General features: G+C 44.0%; 28 non-coding genes across 28 annotated transcripts; all 28 read left to right on the top strand.

Annotated features, from left to right (window-relative positions):
* Positions 1-4,883: 4,883 nt before the first annotated feature.
* On the top strand, positions 4,884-4,955 carry trnaq-cug (transfer RNA glutamine (anticodon CUG)). Its single transcript has one exon. It is a non-coding gene; the product is annotated as a tRNA-Gln (tRNA).
* Positions 4,956-5,187: 232 nt separating this feature from the next.
* trnal-cag (transfer RNA leucine (anticodon CAG)) lies at positions 5,188-5,270 on the top strand. Its single transcript has one exon. It is a non-coding gene; the product is annotated as a tRNA-Leu (tRNA).
* A 170-nt stretch (positions 5,271-5,440) lies between these two features.
* trnaq-cug (transfer RNA glutamine (anticodon CUG)) lies at positions 5,441-5,512 on the top strand. The gene has a single exon. It is a non-coding gene; the product is annotated as a tRNA-Gln (tRNA).
* A 232-nt stretch (positions 5,513-5,744) lies between these two features.
* trnal-cag (transfer RNA leucine (anticodon CAG)) lies at positions 5,745-5,827 on the top strand. The gene has a single exon. It is a non-coding gene; the product is annotated as a tRNA-Leu (tRNA).
* A 170-nt stretch (positions 5,828-5,997) lies between these two features.
* On the top strand, positions 5,998-6,069 carry trnaq-cug (transfer RNA glutamine (anticodon CUG)). The gene has a single exon. It is a non-coding gene; the product is annotated as a tRNA-Gln (tRNA).
* Positions 6,070-6,301: 232 nt separating this feature from the next.
* trnal-cag (transfer RNA leucine (anticodon CAG)) lies at positions 6,302-6,384 on the top strand. The gene has a single exon. It is a non-coding gene; the product is annotated as a tRNA-Leu (tRNA).
* Positions 6,385-6,554: 170 nt separating this feature from the next.
* On the top strand, positions 6,555-6,626 carry trnaq-cug (transfer RNA glutamine (anticodon CUG)). Its single transcript has one exon. It is a non-coding gene; the product is annotated as a tRNA-Gln (tRNA).
* A 232-nt stretch (positions 6,627-6,858) lies between these two features.
* On the top strand, positions 6,859-6,941 carry trnal-cag (transfer RNA leucine (anticodon CAG)). Its single transcript has one exon. It is a non-coding gene; the product is annotated as a tRNA-Leu (tRNA).
* A 170-nt stretch (positions 6,942-7,111) lies between these two features.
* Positions 7,112-7,183, top strand: trnaq-cug (transfer RNA glutamine (anticodon CUG)). Its single transcript has one exon. It is a non-coding gene; the product is annotated as a tRNA-Gln (tRNA).
* Positions 7,184-7,426: 243 nt separating this feature from the next.
* trnal-cag (transfer RNA leucine (anticodon CAG)) lies at positions 7,427-7,509 on the top strand. The gene has a single exon. It is a non-coding gene; the product is annotated as a tRNA-Leu (tRNA).
* A 166-nt stretch (positions 7,510-7,675) lies between these two features.
* trnaq-cug (transfer RNA glutamine (anticodon CUG)) lies at positions 7,676-7,747 on the top strand. The gene has a single exon. It is a non-coding gene; the product is annotated as a tRNA-Gln (tRNA).
* Positions 7,748-7,990: 243 nt separating this feature from the next.
* Positions 7,991-8,073, top strand: trnal-cag (transfer RNA leucine (anticodon CAG)). The gene has a single exon. It is a non-coding gene; the product is annotated as a tRNA-Leu (tRNA).
* A 166-nt stretch (positions 8,074-8,239) lies between these two features.
* trnaq-cug (transfer RNA glutamine (anticodon CUG)) lies at positions 8,240-8,311 on the top strand. Its single transcript has one exon. It is a non-coding gene; the product is annotated as a tRNA-Gln (tRNA).
* Positions 8,312-8,543: 232 nt separating this feature from the next.
* On the top strand, positions 8,544-8,626 carry trnal-cag (transfer RNA leucine (anticodon CAG)). The gene has a single exon. It is a non-coding gene; the product is annotated as a tRNA-Leu (tRNA).
* Positions 8,627-8,796: 170 nt separating this feature from the next.
* trnaq-cug (transfer RNA glutamine (anticodon CUG)) lies at positions 8,797-8,868 on the top strand. Its single transcript has one exon. It is a non-coding gene; the product is annotated as a tRNA-Gln (tRNA).
* A 232-nt stretch (positions 8,869-9,100) lies between these two features.
* Positions 9,101-9,183, top strand: trnal-cag (transfer RNA leucine (anticodon CAG)). Its single transcript has one exon. It is a non-coding gene; the product is annotated as a tRNA-Leu (tRNA).
* A 170-nt stretch (positions 9,184-9,353) lies between these two features.
* Positions 9,354-9,425, top strand: trnaq-cug (transfer RNA glutamine (anticodon CUG)). Its single transcript has one exon. It is a non-coding gene; the product is annotated as a tRNA-Gln (tRNA).
* A 243-nt stretch (positions 9,426-9,668) lies between these two features.
* Positions 9,669-9,751, top strand: trnal-cag (transfer RNA leucine (anticodon CAG)). The gene has a single exon. It is a non-coding gene; the product is annotated as a tRNA-Leu (tRNA).
* Positions 9,752-9,917: 166 nt separating this feature from the next.
* trnaq-cug (transfer RNA glutamine (anticodon CUG)) lies at positions 9,918-9,989 on the top strand. The gene has a single exon. It is a non-coding gene; the product is annotated as a tRNA-Gln (tRNA).
* A 243-nt stretch (positions 9,990-10,232) lies between these two features.
* Positions 10,233-10,315, top strand: trnal-cag (transfer RNA leucine (anticodon CAG)). Its single transcript has one exon. It is a non-coding gene; the product is annotated as a tRNA-Leu (tRNA).
* Positions 10,316-10,481: 166 nt separating this feature from the next.
* Positions 10,482-10,553, top strand: trnaq-cug (transfer RNA glutamine (anticodon CUG)). Its single transcript has one exon. It is a non-coding gene; the product is annotated as a tRNA-Gln (tRNA).
* A 232-nt stretch (positions 10,554-10,785) lies between these two features.
* On the top strand, positions 10,786-10,868 carry trnal-cag (transfer RNA leucine (anticodon CAG)). The gene has a single exon. It is a non-coding gene; the product is annotated as a tRNA-Leu (tRNA).
* A 170-nt stretch (positions 10,869-11,038) lies between these two features.
* trnaq-cug (transfer RNA glutamine (anticodon CUG)) lies at positions 11,039-11,110 on the top strand. Its single transcript has one exon. It is a non-coding gene; the product is annotated as a tRNA-Gln (tRNA).
* Positions 11,111-11,342: 232 nt separating this feature from the next.
* trnal-cag (transfer RNA leucine (anticodon CAG)) lies at positions 11,343-11,425 on the top strand. The gene has a single exon. It is a non-coding gene; the product is annotated as a tRNA-Leu (tRNA).
* A 170-nt stretch (positions 11,426-11,595) lies between these two features.
* trnaq-cug (transfer RNA glutamine (anticodon CUG)) lies at positions 11,596-11,667 on the top strand. Its single transcript has one exon. It is a non-coding gene; the product is annotated as a tRNA-Gln (tRNA).
* Positions 11,668-11,899: 232 nt separating this feature from the next.
* Positions 11,900-11,982, top strand: trnal-cag (transfer RNA leucine (anticodon CAG)). The gene has a single exon. It is a non-coding gene; the product is annotated as a tRNA-Leu (tRNA).
* A 170-nt stretch (positions 11,983-12,152) lies between these two features.
* trnaq-cug (transfer RNA glutamine (anticodon CUG)) lies at positions 12,153-12,224 on the top strand. Its single transcript has one exon. It is a non-coding gene; the product is annotated as a tRNA-Gln (tRNA).
* Positions 12,225-12,456: 232 nt separating this feature from the next.
* trnal-cag (transfer RNA leucine (anticodon CAG)) lies at positions 12,457-12,539 on the top strand. Its single transcript has one exon. It is a non-coding gene; the product is annotated as a tRNA-Leu (tRNA).
* Positions 12,540-12,706: the final 167 nt, after the last annotated feature.

Here is a 12,706-nt window from a genome sequence, read left to right as displayed (position 1 = left end):
GATATATCTGAAAGTTCAGACTGTTGGCACTCGTCCCTAAAAGTACACATTAAATACATATTAAATATCAAACGATGAAATATTCTTGGACTATTCAGCATATAAACTTAAATGTCTGACAGACACAAACCTGGTATGAAGCGGTTGAGGTGTAGATGAAATGACTCGAGAGATGTAGAGCCCCTGGCACATCTGTAAACAGGTAACCGCACACCTCCCTTTGTGAGCTCCCCTGTCTTGGTGTATAGAGCAACACCTGGTGGGTCCTGGATGCATTTGACGTGCTTTCTCTGGACACGCCAGATGTGCTCCATCCTCTCTCGGTCAAACAGGGGAACACCACTGGAGTCATTACCTCTGCTGCCCATCAGCAACCCAAGCAGCTCCTCCAGCAGGCGAATGGTGGTCTCCTCACCACGGGTCCTCCTACGACAGTGGAGAGACATCTCCTCCCTGGAGAGTTGTTTGTCTATGTCGCCATCAGTGAGGGAGGGCAGACCCTGGGACCGAAGCTGCTGCCTTTTTGCTTCTCGCAACAAAGCTAAATCAGCTGCATCCCACTCAAATATGCTCGCTGAAAGGCGAGACATAAATCCTGGGTACAGCTGATGAGCATCTGTTGTGCATCCCAGAGCAAGTCTGCGCATAAAGTGCCAGATATCAAGCCTTACAATAATGTCCGGCCACCCGCTGAATCTGGCCTTCAGCTTGGTCTCTCCTCCCTCGGTGCAGCAGCCACAGTCCACATATAAGGCAACAGGGGGATCCACACCGGCCAGCTGGTACCTCTTCATCAATCCCGCTGCCATCAAGTCCAGGCCAGCTCCCTCCTGAGCGGTCATGACACTGATGAGAACCTGACCGTACTCATTACCCACAGAGGTTAGCCAGTGGGCTGTCCCTTTGGCTGTTCCAGCGAGCTTCTTGGTGATCTGAAGCACAAAAAATGTAGAGGACCTCTGTGAACATGATTCAGAAATACAGGCAGTCGTTAATAATATATCTATAAGGCTATACAACCACCTCTGCTCCTAGTAAAACTACATGCAACCTCACTATGGACTGTCACTTTAACACTTCTCAACGGTGCAAAATTCACTGTACTATGTTTCTATATCCTTCTTTATATCCCTCACCCTAGTACTACTTGCTACTTATTTTTATGTCTTTCTGCTGCTGTAACATTCTAAATTTCCCCATTGAGGGACTAATCAATTACTTATTAATCTTAATATAATCAGCAGATTTGAAAGACAAAGAATCTTTTACCTTTCTGGTGGAATCCATCTTGAGGACTGTGCCATATGTTGAGGTAATCCTGGCCATGATGTCATCCACCCTCGTCAAAATGTCCTGGCAGTAAACGGACAGGAGCCACTTACAGCTCGGCACAACAGCAGGCTCTGGAGCCTCGGGAAACGACAGGGGCAGCAGTGCGGGTCGCTCGCTGAAGTCCACACACTCGTCGGTGTACATCAATGCGCGACTCATCCACTCCTCTGTGTGGTTCTCCTTCAGCTTCTTTAAAAGCTGCGTTGGGCTGTTACCAAGGCCTCTCTCCCGCAGTTTTCGGATCACCCGGATGTCACATGCAAACCTTGATCATAGACAGATATATCAGTAATTGTATTTTATATACTGCATTTCTACTTGAAAAGGCAAGAGAGTAAATTAACGGTAATCACTTTTGTGTGAGGATGACCCGGAATTGTGTCTGCTGTGCCTTGGACAGTTGTTTGAGGACAGTCTGACTCCAGGACACGTGGCTGGATCTACATTTGGTGCAGGTTAGTGTCTCTGTCACCATGTTGTACATCCTGTCCTCGTCCAGGACTCGGCGTGCCCTCTTGTGCAGACCCGCTCCTGTTAGCTGGTGCCCTCCACAGGCAAGGTTTGGACAGACCACCTTCACCTTCCACAGCTTGTAAGGCATCCAGACCAGAAGTGGATGGGCAAAAAAGCGGTCTGGACCCGGAGCCTGATGGTAAAGGCCACTAGGCTGTGGTGGAAAGTGCCAGAGCTTCAGATTCTCTTTAAGCACTAATTTTCCTCTTGGCCCCATCTTGAACAGAGACTTCACAATCCATTTATGGTCCACAGGAGGCAAGCCTTCTGACCACAAACGGGGCAGCTGTGTTTCAGTCTCTGTCCTGGAGTCAGCGGTCTGTGCAATAACAAAAAAATGGATCAACATATTTGATTATAATGAAAGACGCTGCTTATGCTCCACAGTATGAAATTAAATGTTAAATAACTCACTGACACAGAGGCACACACTGCTGTGGTGCTGAGGACAGGCACCGAAGCCTGAGCATGTGTCTGAGGGTCTGGAGCCTGTAAATACACAGCAAGGAAGATACATTGACAACACAATCGAAACATAAGCTATTAGTTCAAACAGCCGCGCTACATGAAACAATAATATTGAGGCTTCAAATTTTATTTTAGACTTGAATGGCTTTTAATGCTGTTAATAGTCTTGGGAAAACCTATACCTAAAATACTTACTAAGATAGCAATGCTGGCCGGAGAAGTTGTGGGGAGGTTGGTGGCTTGGGTCTGTAAAGCATTCAGTCTAAGTGAGTTGTCTTAAAAACACAATGTAAAGTGATGCAATTTGATCTCTTATTTACCTGTGTTACTCTCCTGCTAGCACTAAGATTCGGCTTTGCAGCCGTGACATGGGAGCCACCAAATCTAGGCTTTGTAAACTGAAAGGCAATAGAGCAAAAGGCTGTGTCACGAGAGGGTTATATTGTAAACAATCATTCAGTGAATCTTAATTAATCTCTGAATACCATTGACAAATTCAACAGGGGTCGCTGCTTTGGGACCGCACTGCCTGCTGTACTTTGTTTCTGCCCCACAGTGCCTGGGAGGACAGGAGCCACTGCTACTGCCTGTTGCACCACTGTGCCTGGAAGGGTGGGAGACACTGCTGCTGCTTGTCGCTCCACTGTGCGTGGAAGGACAGGAGCCACTGCTACTGCCTGTTGCACCACTGTGCCTGGAAGGGTGGGAGCCACTGCTACTGCCTGTCGCTCCACTGTGCCTGGAAGGACAGGAGCCACTGCTACTGCCTGTTGCCCTGTGGGACCCTGGGTAGTACTTGCTGTGGTTGGCTGTTGTGTCATGAGTACATACATTAGTGTTGTGTATATATAAATACATATATATATATATATATATATTACTTATATTGAAAAGGATTACCTTCTGAGTGTGGAATCCACATGTACAATGTCTCACATGACCAAACAAAGACTGATGTGAATGTCCCATCCTTGGACATTTCTCAATCTAAAAATAATAGATGTACATTTTAATTAAGTGCATACAACTTAAGTTACTGCTTTTTATGTATAACATTCATTGTGATAGTATAAAACAATGCAAATTAGGGTAATTTATGTACATATACCATTTGATAAAGCTGGTACCACTTCTTCTGCCTGGGAGCTGGCCTGTTTCCCTCCCCTGCAGGCCAGGACCCAGTGTTGGCAAACTTCCTCAGCCGTGACATCCACTCTGAGTCTGCCATTCCCTTATGTGATTTCGAAGCTGTTGCCTTTGGTGACAGAAATGCATGAACTTTTAAAGTAGATTTTAAATTGTAGGTACATGAAAAAGCCAGACCATCAGTCTTGTAATATTGTAATAATCCTATGAAAAACTCAGTTGTGGCATAAGGGTATTATGACAGATGAAAACTAAAGCATGTTATAGAAGGTAGCTAAAGACATGTTTATGAGAACATGACATATACATGTATATATATATCCTATTACAATAGCAAACAATGGCAGCAGATAAAAAGATAAATAATGGTGAAAGTGTTTGTAAGAAAACTAAATACACGTATATGACGACATTAGGTGACAGGAGGAATTACTCTTATATGTATAGTTATGTCATACCCCTGTATTAAATGTGTAAGTGCTGAGAGTAAACTGTATTCATTCTGTAACTCCCCCAACCCCAGCTTAAGCACCCCACCCCCACCCCTCGGTCGACACAAGAAAAAGAAAGCCAGTTTATAACGTGGAAAACGAAAACAAAGTCAATGATCATGACAACATGACAACAGGGGAAATTATTTCTATGTTACTACGTTAACCCTAGAGCCAACTTAAATAAATAACATTAACAAATGTCCGTCCATGACAACCGACGAAATCGCCGTCAGATAACAGAGTTTATTTTAATGCATTTAGCTAAATACATGGATATGACAAATTAACAAGACAGGTGGAAGAACTGCTTTACTTAAGGGCAAATCATGCAACTCTATTCAATGTGTAAATTCTTACCATTTTGAAGTGTAACTTAGTAGTTTCGAATGAAAGACTTAGCTTTAGCGTCGGACCGTTCTCAAGCTAGCGTAGCGTAAACTCCGGCGGCGCGGGTCCTCCCAGGTCAGCTCGTCCTCTGGGACCGCCCCCCAGCTTGCCCCCTCCCGGAGGCATCCCCGCCCACATCAGCTGTCTCAAACATTTCAACATTTAAGCCTTGTGATTGGTCAAATGTTTGAAATGTTCGAGCGAAGGGAACAATTCGCCCCAGCGATTGGCCGCTGAATGTTGAGGACGCGAACCTGATTGGCTGTCAGGTCAGATCTTCCTCAACATTTCAAACATTTCCCCGGACGATCCGACGGCTGCTGGCGTTCAGGTCGCAGTCTCCATTGGAGGCGTGGGTTCAAATCCCACTTCTGACAGATTACTCATTTATTTGGTCATCATGAAGAAAATATGGTCACTGGAGAGATTAACTGCATCGGCTGTTTTCCTTTGCAGACACATTTTGAATTCAAAGCATCTCTCAAAGCCTCTAACTGGTTGATGTGACGGGCTGGCGGGCCTAAGATTACCGCAACTGAACAGGGTTCCATGGTGTAATGGCTAGCACTCTGGACTCTGAATCCAGTGATCCGAGTTCAAATCTCGGTGGGACCTGCAATTAAAGATGTACCACATTTATAGCACTCTTACCTTTCTACATAGTCAAGGTCAGCACCTGAACAACACTGATTGACTCCTCGTAGCCTTGCTAAAAATTGTTGATACCTCTGTATCTCAATAGGCAAGATATTTGCACACAAGGCATTTTGACCGCTTCAACTTTTTAAAACTCTTGTCTTTGCTAGCTTTTGATTGAATTTATTGGGCTTGTTTTTATGTTTTATTAGTCAGGATGGCCGAGCGGTCTAAGGCGCTGCGTTCAGGTCCCAGTCTCCATTGGAGGCGTGGGTTCAAATCCCACTTCTGACAGCTTACCTATGCAGTTATTTGGTCATCATGAAGAAAATATGGTCACTGGAGAGATTAACTGCATCGGCTGTTTTCCTTTGCAAACACATTTTGAATTCAAAGCATCTCTCAAATCCTCTAACTGGTTGATGTGACGGGCTGGCGGGCCTAAGATTACCACAACTGAACTGGGTTCCATGGTGTAATGGCTAGCACTCTGGACTCTGAATCCAGTGATCCGAGTTCAAATCTCGGTGGGACCTGCAATTAAAGATGTACCACATTTATAGCACTCTTACCTTTCTACATAGTCAAGGTCAGCACCTGAACAACACTGATTGACTCCTCGTAGCCTTGCTAAAAAGTTTTGATACCTCTGTATCTCAATAGGCAAGATATTTGCACACAAGGCATTTTGACCGCTTCAACTTTTTAAAACTCTTGTCTTTGCTAGCTTTTGATTGAATTTATTGGGCTTGTTTTTATGTTTTATTAGTCAGGATGGCCGAGCGGTCTAAGGCGCTGCGTTCAGGTCGCAGTCTCCATTGGAGGCGTGGGTTCAAATCCCACTTCTGACAGCTTACCTATGCAGTTATTTGGTCATCATGAAGAAAATATGGTCACTGGAGAGATTAACTGCATCGGCTGTTTTCCTTTGCAAACACATTTTGAATTCAAAGCATCTCTCAAATCCTCTAACTGGTTGATGTGACGGGCTGGCGGGCCTAAGATTACCGCAACTGAACAGGGTTCCATGGTGTAATGGCTAGCACTCTGGACTCTGAATCCAGTGATCCGAGTTCAAATCTCGGTGGGACCTGCAATTAAAGATGTACCACATTTATAGCACTCTTACCTTTCTACATAGTCAAGGTCAGCACCTGAACAACACTGATTGACTCCTCGTAGCCTTGCTAAAAATTGTTGATACCTCTGTATCTCAATAGGCAAGATATTTGCACACAAGGCATTTTGACCGCTTCAACTTTTTAAAACTCTTTTCTTTGCTAGCTTTTGATTGAATTTATTGGGCTTGTTTTTATGTTTTATTAGTCAGGATGGCCGAGCGGTCTAAGGCGCTGCGTTCAGGTCGCAGTCTCCATTGGAGGCTTGGGTTCAAATCCCACTTCTGACAGCTTACCTATGCAGTTATTTGGTCATCATGAAGAAAATATGGTCACTGGAGAGATTAACTGCATCGGCTGTTTTCCTTTGCAAACACATTTTGAATTCAAAGCATCTCTCAAAGCCTCTAACTGGTTGATGTGACGGGCTGGCGGGCCTAAGATTACCGCAACTGAACAGGGTTCCATGGTGTAATGGCTAGCACTCTGGACTCTGAATCCAGTGATCCGAGTTCAAATCTCGGTGGGACCTGCAATTAAAGATGTACCACATTTATAGCACTCTTACCTTTCTACATAGTCAAGATCAGCACCTGAACAACACTGATTGACTCCTCGTAGCCTTGCTAAAAATTGTTGATACCTCTGTATCTCAATAGGCAAGATATTTGCACACAAGGCATTTTGACCGCTTCAACTTTTTAAAACTCTTGTCTTTGCTAGCTTTTGATTGAATTTATTGGGCTTGTTTTTATGTTTTATTAGTCAGGATGGCCGAGCGGTCTAAGGCGCTGCGTTCAGGTCGCAGTCTCCATTGGAGGCGTGGGTTCAAATCCCACTTCTGACAGCTTACCTATGCAGTTATTTGGTCATCATGAAGAAAATATGGTCACTGGAGAGATTAACTGCATCGGCTGTTTTCCTTTGCAAACACATTTTGAATTCAAAGCATCTCTCAAATCCTCTAACTGGTTGATGTGACGGGCTGGCGGGCCTAAGATTACCACAACTGAACTGGGTTCCATGGTGTAATGGCTAGCACTCTGGACTCTGAATCCAGTGATCCGAGTTCAAATCTCGGTGGGACCTGCAATTAAAGATGTACCACATTTATAGCACTCTTACCTTTCTACATAGTCAAGGTCAGCACCTGAACAACACTGATTGACTCCTCGTAGCCTTGCTAAAAATTGCTGATACCTCTGTATCTCTTTCAGCATCTCATAGGCAAGATATTTGCACACAAGGCATTTTGACCGCTTCAACTTTTTAAAACTCTTGTCTTTGCTAGCTTTTGATTGAATTTACTGGGCTTGTTTTTATGTTTTAGTAGTCAGGATGGCCGAGCGGTCTAAGGCGCTGCGTTCAGGTCGCAGTCTCCATTGGAGGCATGGGTTCAAATCCCACTTCTGACAGATTACTCATTTATTTGGTCATCATGAAGAAAATATGGTCACTGGAGAGATTAACTGCATCGGCTGTTTTCCTTTGCAGACACATTTTGAATTCAAAGCATCTCTCAAAGCCTCTAACTGGTTGATGTGACGGGCTGGCGGGCCTAAGATTACCGCAACTGAACAGGGTTCCATGGTGTAATGGCTAGCACTCTGGACTCTGAATCCAGTGATCCGAGTTCAAATCTCGGTGGGACCTGCAATTAAAGATGTACCACATTTATAGCACTCTTACCTTTCTACATAGTCAAGGTCAGCACCTGAACAACACTGATTGACTCCTCGTAGCCTTGCTAAAAATTGTTGATACCTCTGTATCTCTTTCAGCATCTCATAGAGAAGATATTTGCACACAAGGCATTTTGACCGCTTCAACTTTTTAAAACTCTTGTCTTTGCTAGCTTTTGATTGAATTTACTGGGCTTGTTTTTATGTTTTAGTAGTCAGGATGGCCGAGCGGTCTAAGGCGCTGCGTTCAGGTCGCAGTCTCCATTGGAGGCGTGGGTTCAAATCCCACTTCTGACAGATTACTCATTTATTTGGTCATCATGAAGAAAATATGGTCACTGGAGAGATTAACTGCATCGGCTGTTTTCCTTTGCAGACACATTTTGAATTCAAAGCATCTCTCAAAGCCTCTAACTGGTTGATGTGACGGGCTGGCGGGCCTAAGATTACCGCAACTGAACAGGGTTCCATGGTGTAATGGCTAGCACTCTGGACTCTGAATCCAGTGATCCGAGTTCAAATCTCGGTGGGACCTGCAATTAAAGATGTACCACTTTTATAGCACTCTTACCTTTCTACATAGTCAAGGTCAGCACCTGAACAACACTGATTGACTCCTCGTAGCCTTGCTAAAAATTGTTGATACCTCTGTATCTCAATAGGCAAGATATTTGCACACAAGGCATTTTGACCGCTTCAACTTTTTAAAACTCATGTCTTTGCTAGCTTTTGATCGAATTTATTGGGCTTGTTTTTATGTTTTATTAGTCAGGATGGCCGAGCGGTCTAAGGCGCTGCGTTCAGGTCGCAGTCTCCATTGGAGGCGTGGGTTCAAATCCCACTTCTGACAGCTTACCTATGCAGTTATTTGGTCATCATGAAGAAAATATGGTCACTGGAGAGATTAACTGCATCGGCTGTTTTCCTTTGCAGACACATTTTGAATTCAAAGCATCTCTCAAAGCCTCTAACTGGTTGATGTGACGGGCTGGCGGGCCTAAGATTACCGCAACTGAACAGGGTTCCATGGTGTAATGGCTAGCACTCTGGACTCTGAATCCAGTGATCCGAGTTCAAATCTCGGTGGGACCTGCAATTAAAGATGTACCACATTTATAGCACTCTTACCTTTCTACATAGTCAAGATCAGCACCTGAACAACACTGATTGACTCCTCGTAGCCTTGCTAAAAATTGTTGATACCTCTGTATCTCAATAGGCAAGATATTTGCACACAAGGCATTTTGACCGCTTCAACTTTTTAAAACTCTTGTCTTTGCTAGCTTTTGATTGAATTTATTGGGCTTGTTTTTATGTTTTATTAGTCAGGATGGCCGAGCGGTCTAAGGCGCTGCGTTCAGGTCGCAGTCTCCATTGGAGGCGTGGGTTCAAATCCCACTTCTGACAGCTTACCTATGCAGTTATTTGGTCATCATGAAGAAAATATGGTCACTGGAGAGATTAACTGCATCGGCTGTTTTCCTTTGCAAACACATTTTGAATTCAAAGCATCTCTCAAATCCTCTAACTGGTTGATGTGACGGGCTGGCGGGCCTAAGATTACCACAACTGAACTGGGTTCCATGGTGTAATGGCTAGCACTCTGGACTCTGAATCCAGTGATCCGAGTTCAAATCTCGGTGGGACCTGCAATTAAAGATGTACCACATTTATAGCACTCTTACCTTTCTACATAGTCAAGGTCAGCACCTGAACAACACTGATTGACTCCTCGTAGCCTTGCTAAAAATTGCTGATACCTCTGTATCTCTTTCAGCATCTCATAGGCAAGATATTTGCACACAAGGCATTTTGACCGCTTCAACTTTTTAAAACTCTTGTCTTTGCTAGCTTTTGATTGAATTTACTGGGCTTGTTTTTATGTTTTAGTAGTCAGGATGGCCGAGCGGTCTAAGGCGCTGCGTTCAGGTCGCAGTCTCCATTGGAGGCATGGGTTCAAATCCCACTTCTGACAGATTACTCATTTATTTGGTCATCATGAAGAAAATATGGTCACTGGAGAGATTAACTGCATCGGCTGTTTTCCTTTGCAGACACATTTTGAATTCAAAGCATCTCTCAAAGCCTCTAACTGGTTGATGTGACGGGCTGGCGGGCCTAAGATTACCGCAACTGAACAGGGTTCCATGGTGTAATGGCTAGCACTCTGGACTCTGAATCCAGTGATCCGAGTTCAAATCTCGGTGGGACCTGCAATTAAAGATGTACCACATTTATAGCACTCTTACCTTTCTACATAGTCAAGGTCAGCACCTGAACAACACTGATTGACTCCTCGTAGCCTTGCTAAAAATTGTTGATACCTCTGTATCTCTTTCAGCATCTCATAGAGAAGATATTTGCACACAAGGCATTTTGACCGCTTCAACTTTTTAAAACTCTTGTCTTTGCTAGCTTTTGATTGAATTTACTGGGCTTGTTTTTATGTTTTAGTAGTCAGGATGGCCGAGCGGTCTAAGGCGCTGCGTTCAGGTCGCAGTCTCCATTGGAGGCGTGGGTTCAAATCCCACTTCTGACAGATTACTCATTTATTTGGTCATCATGAAGAAAATATGGTCACTGGAGAGATTAACTGCATCGGCTGTTTTCCTTTGCAGACACATTTTGAATTCAAAGCATCTCTCAAAGCCTCTAACTGGTTGATGTGACGGGCTGGCGGGCCTAAGATTACCGCAACTGAACAGGGTTCCATGGTGTAATGGCTAGCACTCTGGACTCTGAATCCAGTGATCCGAGTTCAAATCTCGGTGGGACCTGCAATTAAAGATGTACCACATTTATAGCACTCTTACCTTTCTACATAGTCAAGGTCAGCACCTGAACAACACTGATTGACTCCTCGTAGCCTTGCTAAAAATTGTTGATACCTCTGTATCTCAATAGGCAAGATATTTGCACACAAGGCATTTTGACCGCTTCAACTTTTTAAAACTCTTGTCTTTGCTAGCTTTTGATTGAATTTATTGGGCTTGTTTTTATGTTTTATTAGTCAGGATGGCCGAGCGGTCTAAGGCGCTGCGTTCAGGTCCCAGTCTCCATTGGAGGCGTGGGTTCAAATCCCACTTCTGACAGCTTACCTATGCAGTTATTTGGTCATCATGAAGAAAATATGGTCACTGGAGAGATTAACTGCATCGGCTGTTTTCCTTTGCAAACACATTTTGAATTCAAAGCATCTCTCAAATCCTCTAACTGGTTGATGTGACGGGCTGGCGGGCCTAAGATTACCACAACTGAACTGGGTTCCATGGTGTAATGGCTAGCACTCTGGACTCTGAATCCAGTGATCCGAGTTCAAATCTCGGTGGGACCTGCAATTAAAGATGTACCACATTTATAGCACTCTTACCTTTCTACATAGTCAAGGTCAGCACCTGAACAACACTGATTGACTCCTCGTAGCCTTGCTAAAAAGTTTTGATACCTCTGTATCTCAATAGGCAAGATATTTGCACACAAGGCATTTTGACCGCTTCAACTTTTTAAAACTCTTGTCTTTGCTAGCTTTTGATTGAATTTATTGGGCTTGTTTTTATGTTTTATTAGTCAGGATGGCCGAGCGGTCTAAGGCGCTGCGTTCAGGTCGCAGTCTCCATTGGAGGCGTGGGTTCAAATCCCACTTCTGACAGCTTACCTATGCAGTTATTTGGTCATCATGAAGAAAATATGGTCACTGGAGAGATTAACTGCATCGGCTGTTTTCCTTTGCAAACACATTTTGAATTCAAAGCATCTCTCAAATCCTCTAACTGGTTGATGTGACGGGCTGGCGGGCCTAAGATTACCGCAACTGAACAGGGTTCCATGGTGTAATGGCTAGCACTCTGGACTCTGAATCCAGTGATCCGAGTTCAAATCTCGGTGGGACCTGCAATTAAAGATGTACCACATTTATAGCACTCTTACCTTTCTACATAGTCAAGGTCAGCACCTGAACAACACTGATTGACTCCTCGTAGCCTTGCTAAAAATTGTTGATACCTCTGTATCTCAATAGGCAAGATATTTGCACACAAGGCATTTTGACCGCTTCAACTTTTTAAAACTCTTGTCTTTGCTAGCTTTTGATTGAATTTATTGGGCTTGTTTTTATGTTTTATTAGTCAGGATGGCCGAGCGGTCTAAGGCGCTGCGTTCAGGTCGCAGTCTCCATTGGAGGCTTGGGTTCAAATCCCACTTCTGACAGCTTACCTATGCAGTTATTTGGTCATCATGAAGAAAATATGGTCACTGGAGAGATTAACTGCATCGGCTGTTTTCCTTTGCAAACACATTTTGAATTCAAAGCATCTCTCAAAGCCTCTAACTGGTTGATGTGACGGGCTGGCGGGCCTAAGATTACCGCAACTGAACAGGGTTCCATGGTGTAATGGCTAGCACTCTGGACTCTGAATCCAGTGATCCGAGTTCAAATCTCGGTGGGACCTGCAATTAAAGATGTACCACATTTATAGCACTCTTACCTTTCTACATAGTCAAGATCAGCACCTGAACAACACTGATTGACTCCTCGTAGCCTTGCTAAAAATTGTTGATACCTCTGTATCTCAATAGGCAAGATATTTGCACACAAGGCATTTTGACCGCTTCAACTTTTTAAAACTCTTGTCTTTGCTAGCTTTTGATTGAATTTATTGGGCTTGTTTTTATGTTTTATTAGTCAGGATGGCCGAGCGGTCTAAGGCGCTGCGTTCAGGTCGCAGTCTCCATTGGAGGCGTGGGTTCAAATCCCACTTCTGACAGCTTACCTATGCAGTTATTTGGTCATCATGAAGAAAATATGGTCACTGGAGAGATTAACTGCATCGGCTGTTTTCCTTTGCAAACACATTTTGAATTCAAAGCATCTCTCAAATCCTCTAACTGGTTGATGTGACGGGCTGGCGGGCCTAAGATTACCACAACTGAA

The sequence above is a fragment of the Platichthys flesus genome, chromosome 4 (assembly GCF_949316205.1).
Source record: "Platichthys flesus chromosome 4, fPlaFle2.1, whole genome shotgun sequence".
Lineage (NCBI taxonomy): Eukaryota > Metazoa > Chordata > Actinopteri > Pleuronectiformes > Pleuronectidae > Platichthys > Platichthys flesus.
The sequence above is the reverse complement of the archived record's forward strand: the minus strand, read 5'-3'. Positions and strand labels throughout refer to the sequence as shown.